Raw genomic sequence first — 17,394 nt, 5'->3', positions numbered from 1 at the left:
TGTTTACATGTGCTAAGAGTTAAATATAATAAAAATCGAAACAAGACACATTTACAGTAATCTGCAATGTTCTCAGAAATGTGATATTATTTTTTATTATGTGACCCTGGACAACAAAACCAGTCTTATGGGTCAATTTTTCGAAATTGAGATTTTTACATAATCTGAATTACTAATTCTATAGATATATGAGTTGTTAGAATAGGACAATATCTGGCTGAGATACAACCGTTTAAAACTCTGGAATCTGAGAGCGCAAAAAAATCAAAATATTGAGAAAATTGCCTTTGAAGTTGTTAATCAGGGGCACTGTGGCAGACTCACAAAAATAAAGTTTTTATATATTTAAGGTAGGAAATTTACAAAATATCTTCATGGAACATGATCTTTACTTAATATCCTAATGATTTTGGGCATAAAAGAAAAATCGATAATTTTGACCCACACAATGTATTTTTGGCTTTTACTAAAAATGTTCCCGTGCTACTTAAGACTGGTTTTGTGATCCAGGGTCACATATTACATCTTAAACTAAATGACAGTGTCAATATTCATTTAAAATGGTTCTCAATCTACAGTATTCAAAGCTCGATGTACTACCAAAAATGAAAACATTAACTCTTTCACGAGTTCACCATGCACATTTAATTTGAATACAGTAGATAATACTAAACAAACTTGGCTTGCTGTCCATGAAAGGGTGCAAACCAGAGGCTGGGCTCGAGCTCCAAGCTTAACCCCTCCTTCTAATAAAACTGCACAGAGGAAAGAGAATAAGAGCAAAGTAGGAGGAGGGATGCCAGAAGAACTGACGTTGGGGCGGCACAGACACTTCCACTTACTGTATATACGGTCTTAATGATGATTGACAAGAATGAATGTTCAGGCTCCTCCTGAACCTACGTTTAGAAATTAATTTAGCCACACTTCAGATGAAAGCCAGTCAAGTCTGGTAACTGTTATAAAGTTGATAAAGCTATTAGATAAATGGGTCAATGACGTATAAGGATTTTCGACATGCCAATTTTAAAATACAAATAAATTATTATATCTATTGCAGTTATTCAAACATTAAGAATGTGGTGTACACATAAATGCAGATCAAAATTTTTTCGACATGCCAATTTTAAAATACAAATAAATTATTATATCTATTGCAGTTATTCAAACATTAAGAATGTGGTGTACACATAAATGCAGATCAAAAATTTTTCATCTTTTTCGTCTATGAATTGGCCATAGCCCTAAAAAATGTCATGTGGTGCGACTGTGATTTATCTTAAAATGAATTAATTTTCTTAACATGCTAAACATTTTTTTTACAAATCTTTATTATTTAAAGTGTTTATAAACAAAGTATTACAATTTCTTTGAGTTTTGGTTAATAATCATCTCATATTTTTGCTCTATAATTTTGTCATGCTGGTTGGAAGTCTCTTAACATCCTGATAGCAATCAATAAGTAAAGTGATACATTGGTATTTTTATAATTATACAGTATATTGTCTGTGAAAGGCATAGGACCAAAAAACGTTTGCCCAATCACTGCCCTCGGTGCGAGGGCAATGATAGGTCATGTGTCGATTTTCAGTCAACGTATTTTGCATCCCACTGCGCGCCCTGTTCACGAAGACACCATACGTCACATACACTGTTCAGACACAGCGGGAGAATGGCAGGTAAACACCTAGAACCAAACTTTCCCCCTTGTTAAATGTGTGCAAGTTTGCAAGTGGCACTTGCAAAGGACAAAATATTTTTTAAGAAGGCCATCTTAAAAACTGCCACGACTAAAAACGTCTAATCAGCAAAGGGTTTTCTCGCAAGCACGATGTCAGACACTGTAATATTCTCTGGCCCCCTCACTGCTTATCGTGGTGATGAGATTTATAGCAGATTATCATCACTAAATGGCTGGTTGTCTGAGTGGTGCCAGCAAAATGATATAGTTTTTATAAATAACTGGAAGAGTTTTGAGGGCAGACCTGACCTGTTAAAACGAGATGGTCTCCATCCCTCCTGGGCTGGGGCTTCCATCCTGTCTTAATAAAAAGTCTTAATAATGCTAATGCTAAAGCTTGACTCACTAGGGCCCAGGTCAGGGAGCAGACAGAATGGCTTAACCAACTGTCTGCTTGCCGTCTCACGTCGCTGAATACACAAAATGTACAACATGTAATAATCCCTTCTCCCGAACATCATAAAATAGAGACTGTGTCTGTCCCCCTGATTAGCAAACATAAAATAATGCGTAAACCTCTTGAAAGTAATTTAATAAACGTTAAACAAATTAAACATGAACAAAATACAGATAATCAACTGTTACGACTCGGATTGCTAAATATTAGATCTCTCTCTAATAAAGCATTTTTTGTTAACGATATGATAACAGATCATAAAATAGACATGCTGTTTGACAGAAACATGGCTAAAACCAGATGATTATATTACTTTAAATGAATCTGTCCGCCAAGATTATTATTATAAACATGAGCCTCGTCTAAAAGGCAGAGGGGGAGGTGTCGCAGCACGTTACAATAACTCTATTAGCATTTCCCAGAAGTCTAACTCTAAATACAATTCTTTTGAAGTCATGGTACTTCATGTTTCAACACCTAAATTAAAGGTGTTTTTAAAATTTATTCTGGCTATTGTATATCGGCCTCCAGGGCACCACAGAGATTTTATTAAAGAATTTGGTGGGTTCTTATCAGAACTATTACTGGCCGCAGATAGAGTCCTTGTCGTTGGTGACTTTAACATCCATGTAGATAACGATACAGATGCCTTAGGAATGGCTTTCAAAGACACTCTTAACTCCATGGGTTTTTGTCAACATGTGTCAGGATCCACTCACCTTCTTAATCATATTTTAGATTTAATACTGTTTTACGGTATAAATGTGGACGACGTTAAAATCCTTCAGCAGAGTGAAGACATTTCGGATCATTATCTGGTATTATGTTTGCTTCACTGGCCTACGGCTGAAAATAAAACTCATTGTTACAAATATGGTAGAACAACAACTTCAACTACCAAAGATGCGTTTCTCGATAATCTGCCCGAATTGTCTCAAATCGCTAGCATGAGAAATAACTGTAGTATGTTCGTGTAGGGTGAGAAGGAAGAGGTCGGGGTCGGGTTGACTACTGCAGAAGAAATGTCTTTATTGTCACACACGTTACTTGGATGACGGCGCTACACGCCTCTGTTCACAGTCCCAGTCTTTAACCGGAGCTGACGATCCTCTTGTAAAGCACTCCTCGTCTCGAACTCTCTCTTTCTCTCGCTCTCTCTGCAGTAGTCCCTGCTGGTTCTCACACACCCGGCTTCTGTCTCCAAGCTGCTTTTATGCGTCCCCACGCCAATTACTGGAATAGAGGACAGGTGTTCAACATTTGCACTTCGCACCCCATTTACTCACCGCTTTTCTCTCAGCCTTCTCTCCCGCTGCAGACCTCGCTAAATCACGCCCCCCTTGCCACAATAACGTTGAAGATCTTGACACTACAACTGAAAATTTTAATTACACCTTCTCGGAAACGCTAGACACAGTTGCTCCTCTAGTTTTAAAGAAGATTAAAAATGGCAGTCCCACACCGTGGTATAATGAACACACTCAGGCTCTAAAGAAAGTGGCCCGAAAAATGGAGCGCATCTTTAAGAAAACTAAATTAGAGGTATTTCGTACAGCATGGAAAGATAGTATTCGAAAATACAGGAAAGCCATAAAAGCTTCTAGATCCGCCTACTTTTCATCACTAATAGAAGAAAACCAGCACAACCCTAGGTTTTTATTTAACACAGTGGCTAAATTAACAAAAAATAAATCGTCAGTGACTTCTGATCCTGTATATCAGCATAACAGTGATGAATTTATGAACTACTTCACAAATAAAATCCAAGATATTAGAGAAAAAAATATAACAATGCAATCAGAAGTGAAACCCGCTGAACAAACTAACTACAGCACCCTTAAGGAGAAAATGCAATTATTTTATACCGTAGATCACGATGAGCTGTCTAAAATCATTAGATCATCTAAATCAACAACATGCATACTAGACCCTATACCTACAAATCTACTGAAAGAGATGCTCCCAGAAATTATAGATCCTCTTCTTAGTATTATTAACTCATCTCTGACATTAGGACACGTGCCTAAAGCATATAAGGTGGCTGTTACAAGGCCCCTTGTCAAAAAACCCCAACTCGACCCTAGAGAACTAGGGAACTACAGGCCTATATCAAATCTACCTTTCATATCTAAAGTTCTGGAAAAAGTAGTTTCAACTCAATTATGCTCCTTCCTCCAAAGGAATGACATCAATGAAGAATTCCAGTCTGGATTTAGAGCATGTCACAGTATAGAGACTGCTTTGATCAGAGTTACAAATGATCTGCTATTGGCGTCTGACTGAGGCTGTATCTCGTTATTGGTGCTGCTAGACCTTAGTGCTGCATTCGACACCATTGACCACAGCACACTAGTACATAGACTCGAAAATTATGTCGGCATTAAAGGAATAGCTTTGAAATGGTTTAAATCTTATTTATCCGACCGTTTTCAATTTGTAGCAATAAACAATGAGGTGTCACGCAAATCGCAAGTCCAGTACGGTGTACCACAGGGCTCAGTCTTAGGGCCTCTGCTCTTCACATTATATATGCTACCTCTAGGAGATATAATAAAGCGACACGGAGTTAGCTTTCACTGTTATGCTGATGATACTCAACTTTATATTTCCTCGAAGCCTCATGAAACACAGCAGTTCCATCGAATAATGGAATGAATAGGCGATATAAAAAACTGGATGAGTAACAACTTTTTATTACTGAACTCGGACAAAACAGAAGCAGGGCTCTAGACTAACTTTTTGCACTGGTTGCACTGGTGCGCCACACAAAAGTTAGGTGCACCCAAATTTTCGACCGCATCGCATTTAACACCGCTCCGGTGTTAAAAGTGAGTTTTACAAGTTCACTTTTTTTAAAATCGCTGTCCATATAGGCAATATTGACTTGTAAATGATTAACAAACAATCTGGTCAACATAAAGTTATTTATTTGAAGCACAATTCTACAAGAAAGCAGGGCTCTAGACTAACACTTGAGAGAGGTGGCACTGGTATACCAAGTTATTCAGTTGGTGGCACCAGCCCTTAATTTGATAGCACCAGAGTCGGTGGGTGAGGTAAGAAAAAAGAATCACTAAAACTTCATTAAAATGTGTTTAATACATTAATAAATCAATTAGATATTAATACAAATCATTGTTTATGACTGAATTATTTGTATTGTATATGTAAACTCTCTTTCAACACTTTACCTTTATTATGCTGCTGCCTCTTCAAGAGCTTGCGCAATATACTGGAACACGTGTTTTGTTTCCCAACTGTTTGGTCACGAAACAAACTGAATACCTTTACAAGGTTTCTTGTTAATATGGGAATTTTTAGGTTATTTTGTGCTAATATGTCCGTTTCAGAGTAAGAAGGCGTGAAAGAGAACTCCGTTTAGTATTTTGTGCTCTGACTCTCTGGGTGCGCGCATATCTCAAACAACCCGATACACGTTTGGCTTCTATCAATAGCGACTCACAAATAAATAGTATTTAGCGTGATCATAACGTTTTGTATGCTTTGCAGTATTGTTAGAGATCTTTATACAATAGTTTAGTGCATAAAGTTTAAACACATGTTTCCTGCATTAGCTTCACACGTATACAATACTCGCAACACATTTCGTTATCTTTGCTGTTTTGTACCTTAGCAGGGGAAATTCTTGTATTCTGCATATTTATTTAAGTTGCAAGATTGAGCGCTTCACTCGTCTGCTCTTTCGGTCCTTCGCCTCTTACCAGTAACCCGTGAATTACGTCTTTGGGGGCGGGGCACTGATAGATAAGAGAATGGTTGAAGGAGGGGAGACGAAAATGAGTGACTGAATGCGCAGCTTGCGCAATATAACATTTCTGCGCATTAAATTTATAATACGCAAAAATTATATATTGATCAGTTTGACAGTCGCACCGGAGCGACCATTAAGAAAAACTTGTCGCACTGGCAGGAAAAATTGTCGCAAAATGAGACCATTTAGTCGCAGTCAAGCGTGTCAGAGCATTGGTTATGATTTTCGGACGGATCAGGCCTTAACTTAACATTCTTAACGAAAAAGTTGTCAATCGTTCTTTTCATCTTCTCTCATCATCCGCAGCTACATCCACTCTGTTTATCTGATGGGCCTAGGCTACTCACCTCTCTCTGTCTGACTGCAGCACAACATTTTCAAACATACACACACGTACAGGAATATCTGGACCACGGCCAATCAGAGGGGGGTCCGCCCTTCACTATCTCTGATTGGTTTAGACCACGATATGGGCCTAATGTGTCTGTTGTTGAACCACAGGGAGACTTTCGCAGAGACTTTTTTTCCCTCGAACGGCTGGTCGCACCGGTGCGACCTCAGATTTTTTTTAGTCGCACCATTGAGAAATTAGGTCGCACTCTAGAGCCCTGAGAAGTGTTACTTATTGGACCGAAAACTGCTATACGTAACAACCAAGAATACTGCTTAAGTATTGACGGATGTTCCATAAAACCCTCGTCGTCAGCAAAGAATCTTGGCATTCTATTCGATAGTAATATGTCATTTGAGAGCCATGTCGCCAACACCTGTAAAATTGTGTTTTTCCATTTTAAGAATATATCTAAACTACGTCATATGCTGTGACTGTCAGATGCAGAGAAGTTAAATTCATGCATTCATGACATCAAGACTAGATTACTGTAATGCACTGTTAGGTGGTCGCCCTGCAGTCTTATTGCAAAAACTCCAACTGGTCCAAAATGTGGCAGCTCGAGTTCTTACACGTACAAAAAAGTATGAACATATTAGACCGGTTCTGTGAACCTTGCACTGGTTACCTATAAAGCATCGCATTAACTTTAAAATCTTACATGGTTTAGCTCCTCAGTACTTGAGTGAACTCCGCTTGTATTACAGTCCTTCACGTGCATTACGCTCTCAGGCGTCCCGTCAGTTGGTAATACCTAGAATTTCAAAATCAAGTGCAGGTGGTAGATCCTTTTCCTATCTAGCGCCTAAATTTGGAATAGTCTTCCCTGCACTGTCCGGGAGGCAGACACACTCTGTCAGTTTAAATCTAAAGACTAGATTTAGACTACTCTAGACTAAAGACGCATCTTTTTCATCATCACATTGTGAAAAGCGCTATATAAATAAAATTGAATTGAATTGAATCTTTTTAATCTTGCATACACTACACTTCCATAATATAAAGGGGTTTAGGCTCCATTAGTTAGATGAACCGGAACCAGGAACACTTCCAACAACAACTGGTGTACTTGTTGCATCAAAGAGTGCAGAACAGTACTCTACTCTCAGCCAGTCTTGTCTCATTGTTCCAAATTTAAAACAGCGAGCAGGATGCAGTTCATGGCCAGACCTGATAGTAGAGCAGATAATGGAAAGCGGCGACCTGACAAGAGCTGAGATGATAGAGCTGGATAAAGTAGGACGTGGTCACTTGACCACAAAATTTCAAATGCTATTAGATTATTAATGATAATCTTAAAACTATAATTTACCTTATTAGTAAGTTTATTTATTTTGATTTAGCCTTGTTGTGCAAGCTCTCTGGAGCTTGTGCAGAGGCAGCAGCTTTTGCCAGAGGGGAACTGTAATCCCCTGGTTGGGCCTGGGTTCTCCTGAGTTTTTTTTTCTCAATTAGAGTTTTGGGTTCCTCGCCACCGTTTGCATACTGTTTTTTGCACTATTTGCCTGGCCGGGGGGGCTGCTTTAGAATTAGAATTTTAAAGTTTTACTTAATTAATATTGCATATAGGAATTTATATTTGACCTGTGCTTCTCTCTCCTTTATCTTAAATGTGTGCTCTCACTGTGCATGCATGTCTGTGTGCGTGTCTGTGTGTGTGCGTACCTGTGTGTCTGCGCGTCCGTGTGTGTGTGTCTATGTCTATGTGTGTTAGTACGTGTGCATATTGTGTGTGTGGAGTGTTTTGTATGTGGGTATGTCTGTCTTCTGTGTTTTCACATTTTTCTTGTTTTTACAGGTACAACTTTAATTGTTTTGCTTATAGTCAATATGTCTCATGTACAGCTGCTTTGTAACAATGAAAATTGTAAAAAGCGCTATATAAATAAAGTTGAGTTGAGCAAAGAGTTAAAGCAGAATTCCATTCGTGAATGCATTCCGGTCCCTGGCGGTCGGTTCGCAGGGGTTTCTGGGGATTTCCCGCTCGGTCTGTTCGCAATTTTGTTTCCGGAGGTTTCAACAGGAGATGTGTGAAAAATGGGAAAATCCTGGCCAAAACAGCAGTGTTGACGACGGGTATGATTATAATCAGTGTTGCTTCTCCACGGTGGGAGCAACTACGGGAGTCAAGGGTTTCAAATATGATGCCATGGGAACTTCTGGATCGGTAGGTACATGTTATGATTCGATTTTGATGGGTTTTGATTATGTTGCTTATGTATTTTGTGGACCTTTATTTATTACATCGTTACCCAGCATCTAATGGGAACTATGCTGCATCTAATCCCGTTTTAAAGCTGTTGTTTATGGTAGCGGTTTTCGCAATTGTAGTAACGTTATTTACTTTGTACTGTAACATGTTCTCACTGGTGAATGAGACATGATTTAATTGGAATTGATCCAAGAGCTTCTATTTTGTGCGCGCTCGTGTGTTTTGGAGGAGGCTTGTTTATAAAAAAGTATTATCATTTCTTAGAGTTTTGGTTAGTAATCATATCATGTTTTTGCTCTATAATTTTGTCTTCTTAAAGGTTGAGTAGGCAATCCTGTCCAGAAACATTTTTTTGTCATGCTGGTTGGAAGTCTCTTAACGTCCTGATAGCTGTGTCCTGATATATTGACTGTGAAAGGCGTAGGACCAAAAAAACGTTTGCCCAATAGGTCATGTGTCTATTTTCAGTCAACGTATTTTGCATCCCACTGCACACCCTGTTCACGCAGACACCATACGTCACATATCCTGTACAGACACAGCGGGAGAATGTCAGGTAAACACCTGGAATCTAACTTTCCCCTTGTTAAATGTGTGCAAGTTTGGACGGCGATTTGCATGGAGGGTGGGATCATGATTTCAGTGCTAGCAGGCTAAAGTTAGCTTCTTACCAAATCCTTTATTTATACCAAATATTTTATTCATATGTGTAATCGTTAGATGCGATGCGAATAATTTCAAGTAGACCCTCGTCCTCCACTACATTAACTGGCCTACATGCTGTAGCCACCCATTTAGGGATAGATGTGGTGAGTCTATTGCTTGTGGAGTTGTCCATCCGTCTCCGCTGAAAACAATCGAGTGTTGTCTGACTTTGGCGAGGGGGCGGAGAGCTCTCTGCATCAGTTGTATGCTTTGCCATCAAGTGATATTTTAAACTCGACGTGCTGCGGTGATAACTTAATTCACATCGACAATAAATGCAGATAACTTTTGTTTTGTCGACAGAACCATCAGACATCGTTTTATATATAAATTTTCCGTTCAGAAGACCTTTTTCCTTCTCCATTTCTGTTTGATGCTGCATGTCCATTTCCCAAACTACGGGCAAGGCCAAGGGTCAAGCAGAAAATGCGCACTGCCTTAATCGCACGTTAAAAAAATTAGTGCCGTTAAAATGAATTTGCGTTAATGCGTTATTAACGCGGTAATTTTGACAGCCCTAATTTAAACATATTTAATCAAAAATAAATAAACAATAAACAGCATTAAAACAGGCCGGCAGCCCTCACGGACGTAAACAAACATAAACAAAACTTAACAACTTCCGATCCCAGTCCTCTCTCGCCGTATTCTCCTGCCGTTCATCCTTTTATGCTTCCGCTCCTCCGTGAGAGATACGAGGCCGGAATGACGCCCAGCTGACACGCATTATCAATCGCGTCCCGGCCTCGCTTCCTCCTCCCACGGCTCTCGTCACGCCTCCCTCGTCACACTCCGGCTTTAAAGATGACATGGACTGTTAAAGAATGAGGCCATAGAAATATTGATTTTTTTACATCCATTAGTGCCTCATTAATGTTTTATTTTCACATATGAAATATTGTGCATCTCATAGACAAGTTTTAAAGTGACACCCCCAAAAGTCTTTATTTATTCAGCTCTGTGTCATTAAAATGTTTAAAGGTTAACCTAAGAGGTGATATGACTGTGACATGACTTCATAGCCCCCGAAACCCTTCTGCCATATCTCTTGTGCCAATTTCCAGCTATTTATGTCTCTAAAGTAACCTTTAGAGATTGTGCTTAATGGCTTGGCCCACTGTTGTGGTTTGAAAACAAAGCAAAATGAATCATAGTGGCAGGCCTATTTATAACCACTACAGAGAGAAAATAACAACCATCAATGTTTCTCTAACAAAGCCTGACATAGTCTATAGAAGTTTATAGATGTTCGACATTCATTTGGCCCGATCCGAACACATGTGGAAAATTGGTTCATATGGAAGGTATGCAGTGAATCTAGAGCTTGAGACATGTTGGCGAGGGGATAAGCACAAAAGAGCTAAAGACATACAGTGTCACGTACCGCAGCGTGTGTATGAAGAGTCAAGAGAAACGATGTGTGTTCAATGCTCAATAGCTGTGTCTCTTTTCGGAAGGCTGCGTCCTCCGGAGGTCTCATTTGAAGCCTGCTACGTCATTGAGGTTGTCTCGTTTCATCAAAGCAGGTAGGACACTCCGTATGCACCCTTCTAATGCGACCTACTTTCACGAGAATTCGGAGGACACATGAGATGTATCCTTCGTTGCTAGAGATAGCCCACAATTCTTTGCGTCGGCCAACGTCTGTTATTTGAATAAACGGCAGCAGCTGCACATTCAATCAAATATGTCGTGTTTAAATGTTAACAGTTTACAATTTGTGTAACTTTTTTTGAATCTTAGCAGGCATATGTAGTAAATAGGTTTACAAGTGTTTAGTGATTTTTAAACGTTTAAAACAAATTGTGGTCCTAGTTCACTGCACCTTTAATTCTAAGTTGAGGTTCCTCCATATACCGCATCCTTTAGAGCAGTGGTCACCAACCCTGCTCCTGGAGATCGACCGTCCTGCAGACTGCAGCTCCAACCCTGCTTCAGCACACCTGTCTGTAATTATCAAGCAAACCTGAACACCTTGATTAGATAGTTCAGGTGTGTTTGATTGGGGTTAAAGCTGAAATCTTCAGGAAGGTCGATCTCCAGGAACAGTGTTGGTGACCACTGCTTTAGAGGATGAAAACCATTTTAGGGTGTTGTGAATCCTACTTCTTCTGTCGCCCATATTTGGAGTTTCTGCGTGAGAGCGCCCTCTGCTTTCGGATGTGGTGGCATTTAACCGTAATTCATTGAGAAACTGAGCATAAGAATTGCACGATATATCGTCCCAGCCCTAATCCAGGTGTTTTTTGTACCCAAAAATGAAATTCTGTCTCAAGAGCTATGGATGAAATCAAATATTGCGAAACAGTTAGATAGCCTTTACGTTATAAACCACACTGCCAAGCAGAGAAGACATGTATGTCATGTCATGTATCAACATAAATTACACATCTTTGCTATCACTTTTTTCTGTAGTTATAATTTTTAAATCTTAATCAGCAATCACTTTTTTTTACTGTCTCAAGCTGTCAAATGCAGCGTTACCAGGCTGTGACAACAGTGCTGTCGCAAGGGCAGTGCTGTCACGAATCCAGTCCGTGGCCTTCCGTCCGATTGCCAACAGAGGTCGCCCTTTCCCATTACATTGACTCTCACACTACACAAACTGTTACGTCACCCTGGACTACATTTCCCATGCTCCATTGCTCTAATCACAAGCTCACCTGAAACCAATCACACACACTACATAAGCCACACTCAAACCATTACAGACTGCAGAGTATTATTAGCAGCATCGCTGTCTTCATGCAGCTACACTACGGAGCCTGTTCGTTGGCCATTGTTTATTTTCCTAGTCCTAGTCCTAGTCTTGTGCCTTGCCTGTTTTCTCGTGGTCTGATCTTTTGCCTGTGTATTGGATTACCCCTCTTGTCAAGCCCTTTCGATTATGTTTGCCGTCGATCAACCCACGCCTGTTTTAGGATTACTCTTGTGTCTCTTCTGTTACATACCTGTTTGCTGGTGTTCGACCTTGCCTGTGTTTTGACCATGTCTCAGAATAAAGCTATGCATATGGATCCGCACGTCTCATGTCTCGTTCGCCCCGTTACAAGTGCGAAGTGCGCAGGGCCTCGCACCTCCACATGGCCTCACGCCTGGCCGGTTGTGATGGGTCTGTCTATTGTGCTGGCTCCTCTAAGAACCAACTTAATTTTTTTTTTAAATGACCACAAGACAAAATAGAAGTATATAACAGAAGAATAGAATATATTTTTGCCACGAAAACTCAATGAACTAATTAAATGTTGCTTTGATGTGTGCACGTCTGTTGACATTCTCCCATTCTTCTCATGGTACATACAGTACACACAACATTAAGAGCATGGAGTGTGCTTTTTTAAATTTCTGGTCAGAAAACAAGATAAGTAAAAGACTCACATAAGAAAAAGCATTTGGATGCGTTTTATTAAAAAACAGAATGTTTTTTTTAATGCCAGTCTGCCCTAGAAAGGACTGTATGCTGTTGTTTTGCGTATTGTTAATTTCATATATATAGAGGTAAAATGTTATGTTTGTTATATAGTTATGTTTGTTTGGAACTATTTGCATTTTGGATAATAAAAGCAAGTTCAGCACATTGTTAGTTTAAGTTAGTATGCAATCAACATTTAATATTAGGATATTCTGGATATTTTAAGATTTTGTATAATTACATTGGAATAATTTAAGTGATACATGCTTACATAGCAATAGTTTTGAAACATTGTTGAATTTACATGAATTTTAAAAGTGAGACTCATGAGCATACATGTCAGTTCTGAAATTGGTCAAACCATAGATATTATAGAGAAGTTAAGGCAAACTCATGGTCATTTAAGACTGAATTGAGGGAGAAATAATGTAAGCATCTAAAATGGATGTGTCTTTAACCTAATGCTGTTAAACTGAGACAAACTTTTTGCTGAAATAGCCACAACATTAACAACAAAGAGTGCAGATTATCTGTCCATCAGATGCGTGGAAAAGTTGCTTTGTTACTATTGCAACAGACTTACCTCACGTTTTTTATTTTATTTTGTAGAATCATCATAAAACATCCGCAAAAAAATACTCCTTCCTCCAGAGGGCCTTGCACATCAAGTTCATACAGGGCCTTGCACCCCCCCCCCCCTTGCGATAGGCTTCTGTGACACTGGTTATTTAAAAAAGGGGGGAGGGGGCACTTAATATGTTCCCCACTGTATTCCTATTACAGTAGAAAATCACATCAACACAACGCTCGATGATTCAGGATACTTTGGTGGGACTTCCCTCCTTGAGCTTCAGTGAATGATTGCAGCTTTTGCAATCATTGTTTAGTCTTAACTGTCCTGCATAAGATACTGAAAAAGCTAAGAATGTGCATGTATTCTATAAGTATGCCCAATTCAGTATTCTATAAGAAAGTGACCTATTAGTCAGATATGGTGACCCATACCCAAAATGTGACCTCTGCAATTAACCCATCCAGAGAGTAGTGAACACACGCACAGCAAGTCATGAACACACGTACACCAGGAGCAGTGGGCAGCTATCACTGCAGCGCCCAGGGAGCAAGTAGGGGTAGGGTGCCTTGCTCAGGGGCACCTCATTCATTACCCGCTGGCCCTGGGGATCGAACCGGCTACCTTCTGGTCACGAGTCCGACTCACTAACCATTAGGCCACGACTGCCCCCACTAGTATTCAACTCACCAGTTGCTAACAGTGCACACTTTATTTGTATTTACTATAATGTAGTATGCACTTTTTTGGGAACTCTGCAATGCTACAGGACACTACACAATGTACATAAAGCCTGCCCACAGAGAAAAGGAATCAGAAAACGCTCTCTGTTCCTTTCGCAAAGTCTTTCAGTCTCTCTGGCCGCATTTACACTGCAGGTCTTGATGCCCAATTCCGATCTTTTGACCATATCCGATTTTTTGTCCCACCTGTTTACACTTACTTCAGACACGCCTCCTATGCGACGTTTGTATTTATATTAATCTCTTTTATGCTGCCATATCATAAAGACGGCTGTAATGCTTTCCACATCGGTGACACGAGAGCTGTGGACAAGAACTAGAAGGCAAGAGTGGTGGAACCAAGTCGACAAATTTGACGAAAAGGAATGGGTACAAAATTTCTGTCTGAACAAGACAAGCTTTGATTTATTATGCCAGCATACAAAATTTCCATCTGAACAAGACAAGCTTTGATTTATTATTGGTGATTACATGCCCGTCTGTGTCATAAGGACACTCAATTAAGGGAAGCCATCCCCGTGCGCAAACGGCCGAAGTTGTTAACATATTTAATGTTTCAGTTGTCAGACATAAAATACTAATTACAGACAAACGTTCATATGTCCAATCAATAACAATGACAGGTGCTTGTACACGCTGTTTTTTAATAATTAATTTATTCACTTACAAGTAACTTTAAGCTGCTGTTAGGTCATGAAAGGAGAAGACGCAGGGAGACTTTTTTTCCCACTCACTGAAAGTTAAGGTTTATCCAAAATGATGCTAGTCACTAACGCTCTCTAAAGAAAAAAGGCTGTCAACACCACACCACTGGTTTGTGCGCGCCTGTGTGTGTATGAGAGCACGTGACGAGAGGGTCTTATTGACGTTAGAGATAGCTCTGTTGTTATAAAAATTGTGAAAAGATTTTCAGTTTGTTTTGAAACTATGGCGAAACAAATTAGACGGTGGTGGGCCGTCATAGTCATCTTGTTTATACACGCCCCTGGCTCCACACCGCGAGTCTCCGATGATCCCGCATGGGTTTTCCTGAATGGACGAGGTGTTTATGAGTAATGAATGGGAAATGTATGCGTCCCTTCGCGTCCCCACGATCCCGTTCAGATGAAAGGAAATGATTGGATGCTACCAACTCGACAAAAATGTGAATTACAAACTGTCCTCATTGTAATCTGTCAAAATGACGGACAGCCTTCAGATTTTTCCGTCACTGTTTTAAAATTTTTGTCAATGACGGAGACTTTTCGGTTAACCTCTGCTGTAACATATTTGTTATTTAGCTTTACAAACATCAATGTGGGATGGCTGGGAAGCATACATGATGCACGAGGAACTCAAATGTGTATGACATGGCAGAGAGAGGACAGCTTTTCCCCACAGCTTGTAAACTGTAAAGATTCTTAATAAAATTTAAAATGCTATTAGATTATTAATGATAATCTTAAACTATAATTTACCTTATAAGTAAGTTTATTTATTTTATTTAGCCTTGTTGTGCAAGCTCTCTGGAGCTTGTGCAGAGGCAGCAGCTTTTGCCAGAGGGGAACTGGAATCCCCTGGTTGGGCCTGGGTCTCCTGAGGTTTTTTTTCTCGATTAGAGTTTTGGGTTCCTCACCACCGTTTGCATACTGTTTTTTGCACTATTTGCCTGGCCGGGGGGACTGCTTTAGAATTTTAAAGTTTTACTTAATTAATATTGCATATAGGAATTTATAGTCTGTTATATTTGACCTGTGCTTCTCTCTCCTTTATCTTAAATGTGTGCTCTCACTGAGCGTGTGTGTGCGCGTACTTGTCTGTGTACATGTGTGTGTGAGTGCGCGTCTGTGTGTGTGTGTCTATGTCTATGTGTGTTAGTACGTGTGCATATTGTGTGTGTGGAGTGTTTTGTATGTGGGTATGTCTGTCTTCGGTGTTTTCAACTTTTTCTTGTTTTTGCAGGTACAACTTGAATTGTTTTGCTTATAGTCAATATGTCTTATGTACAGCTGCTTTGTAAAAATGAAAATTGTAAAAAGCGCTATATAAATAAAGTTGAGTTGAGAGTCGAGTTAAAATGATGTCGTTCAATGCAACCCGTCATGCAAAAGTGACATCATAGCCAAGGCGAATCGGATATGTGTGTTTAGACGTAGGTCGGATGTCTGGATATCTGGGCTAGAGCTGAAGATATTTGCCCGAACCCGACGTGACCCGACGGGTTCGGGCTAAATGTCTATCATTTTACACGGGATTGGGCTTGCGCGGTAAATGAGCGGTCATGTGATGCGTTCCGATTAGCGCGACAAAGATGCAAAAGTGGATGCTGAGGGTTGCAACACATTCTCACTCCCGACTCGTCACATATTTATGCTCGGTCAGCGCCCTTCGGCGTCACTTTTGAATGCGCAGGGTACTCCTTTGACGTCGTTTTTCGACGTGAAGGGCACGCGAATTTCACCGTCATTATGAAAATGTATATTAGATATAATTTGCAATGATGATGTTTCGGGGTTTAATTTAAGTTTAATGGCCAGGATAATTGCATTTACATGACACTATTCAGACAGTTTGAGCAAGTAATGTTTATTGAATGTTTAAAACATTCAACACATAATACAAGCAGTCACAATGTCGTTCAAAAATACAGATATTCCAAGGGTACCAACGCGAAATGATCGATTTGTATGAGGAACAGATGCGAAAGCGATCACCGTCCGCCGTAAATCTCAAATCCAGTGAAGAACGACGTTCAAAATTTGCTGCCAGAGGAAGTTACGTCAGCTTCGATGCCATTGGCTTTCCCGTGGCTCGTGTCCGATCGCATCATTTCGTTGGCTTTGAACGTGAAACGGTATTGGCTCCCGCAACCGACTGCATCTAGCTGTTCCGGTTTATCTTTTGAATGGGAGCCTCAGCCGAGTTCATGTATTCACGGACACGCACGGCATCTCCATTGTAATGTTATCGTAAGGCTTTGGTGCAAAAAGGTATGCGAAACAAGTTGTTTGTTTAATTTTGTAATGCTTTTGGTCAGTTTGTGTAATAAATACCTGTGACTGTACTTTTATTCGCGTGTTGTGTTTTATATGGCTGAGAAGTGGTTAGGGTTAGGTTTAGGGTGAGGTTGGGGTTAGGTGCTACAAAATATTAAAACCATAAATAATTCTGAAATGCTAAGAATTGCACGCATCTCGGTCTGGAGCATTTAGAAAACAGCAACGCAGTTCCCTGTTCGTCGAAAAACAACACCAAAGGGGTACTCTGCGCATTCAAATGTGACGCCGTGGGGCGCTGACCGTGCATAAATATGTGACGAGTCGGGAGTGAGAACGGGTTGGCTGAGGAGGTGAAACGGAGGCTTGCCTCTGGCGATTACGTTTTGGTTGCACCAGCAACTAAAGCAAAGTCTGAGGTGTGGAAAAGTTTTGACCATGTGCATAATGAGAATGATGAGCCAGTGGGATATGT

General features: G+C 40.1%; 2 protein-coding genes across 2 annotated transcripts in view; one reads left to right on the top strand and one right to left on the bottom strand.

Annotated features, from left to right (window-relative positions):
• ip6k1 (inositol hexakisphosphate kinase 1) overlaps positions 1 to 17,394 on the bottom strand; it is a 75,058-nt gene that overhangs the window by 19,190 nt on the left and 38,474 nt on the right. The window lies entirely within an intron of this gene.
• The window catches only part of ccdc66 (coiled-coil domain containing 66), a 114,621-nt gene continuing 97,228 nt past the window's right edge, over positions 2 to 17,394 (top strand). The window contains exon 1 of the mRNA XM_057325557.1: positions 2 to 8,468. The gene's annotated coding sequence lies outside the window, so the exon portion shown is untranslated. The remainder of the gene's footprint in view (positions 8,469 to 17,394) is intronic.

This window comes from Triplophysa rosa, linkage group LG25, assembly GCF_024868665.1.
Source record: "Triplophysa rosa linkage group LG25, Trosa_1v2, whole genome shotgun sequence".
Taxonomy (NCBI): Eukaryota; Metazoa; Chordata; class Actinopteri; order Cypriniformes; family Nemacheilidae; genus Triplophysa; species Triplophysa rosa.
Note: the sequence above shows the minus strand (reverse complement) of the source record. Positions and strands in the feature narration are given on the sequence as shown.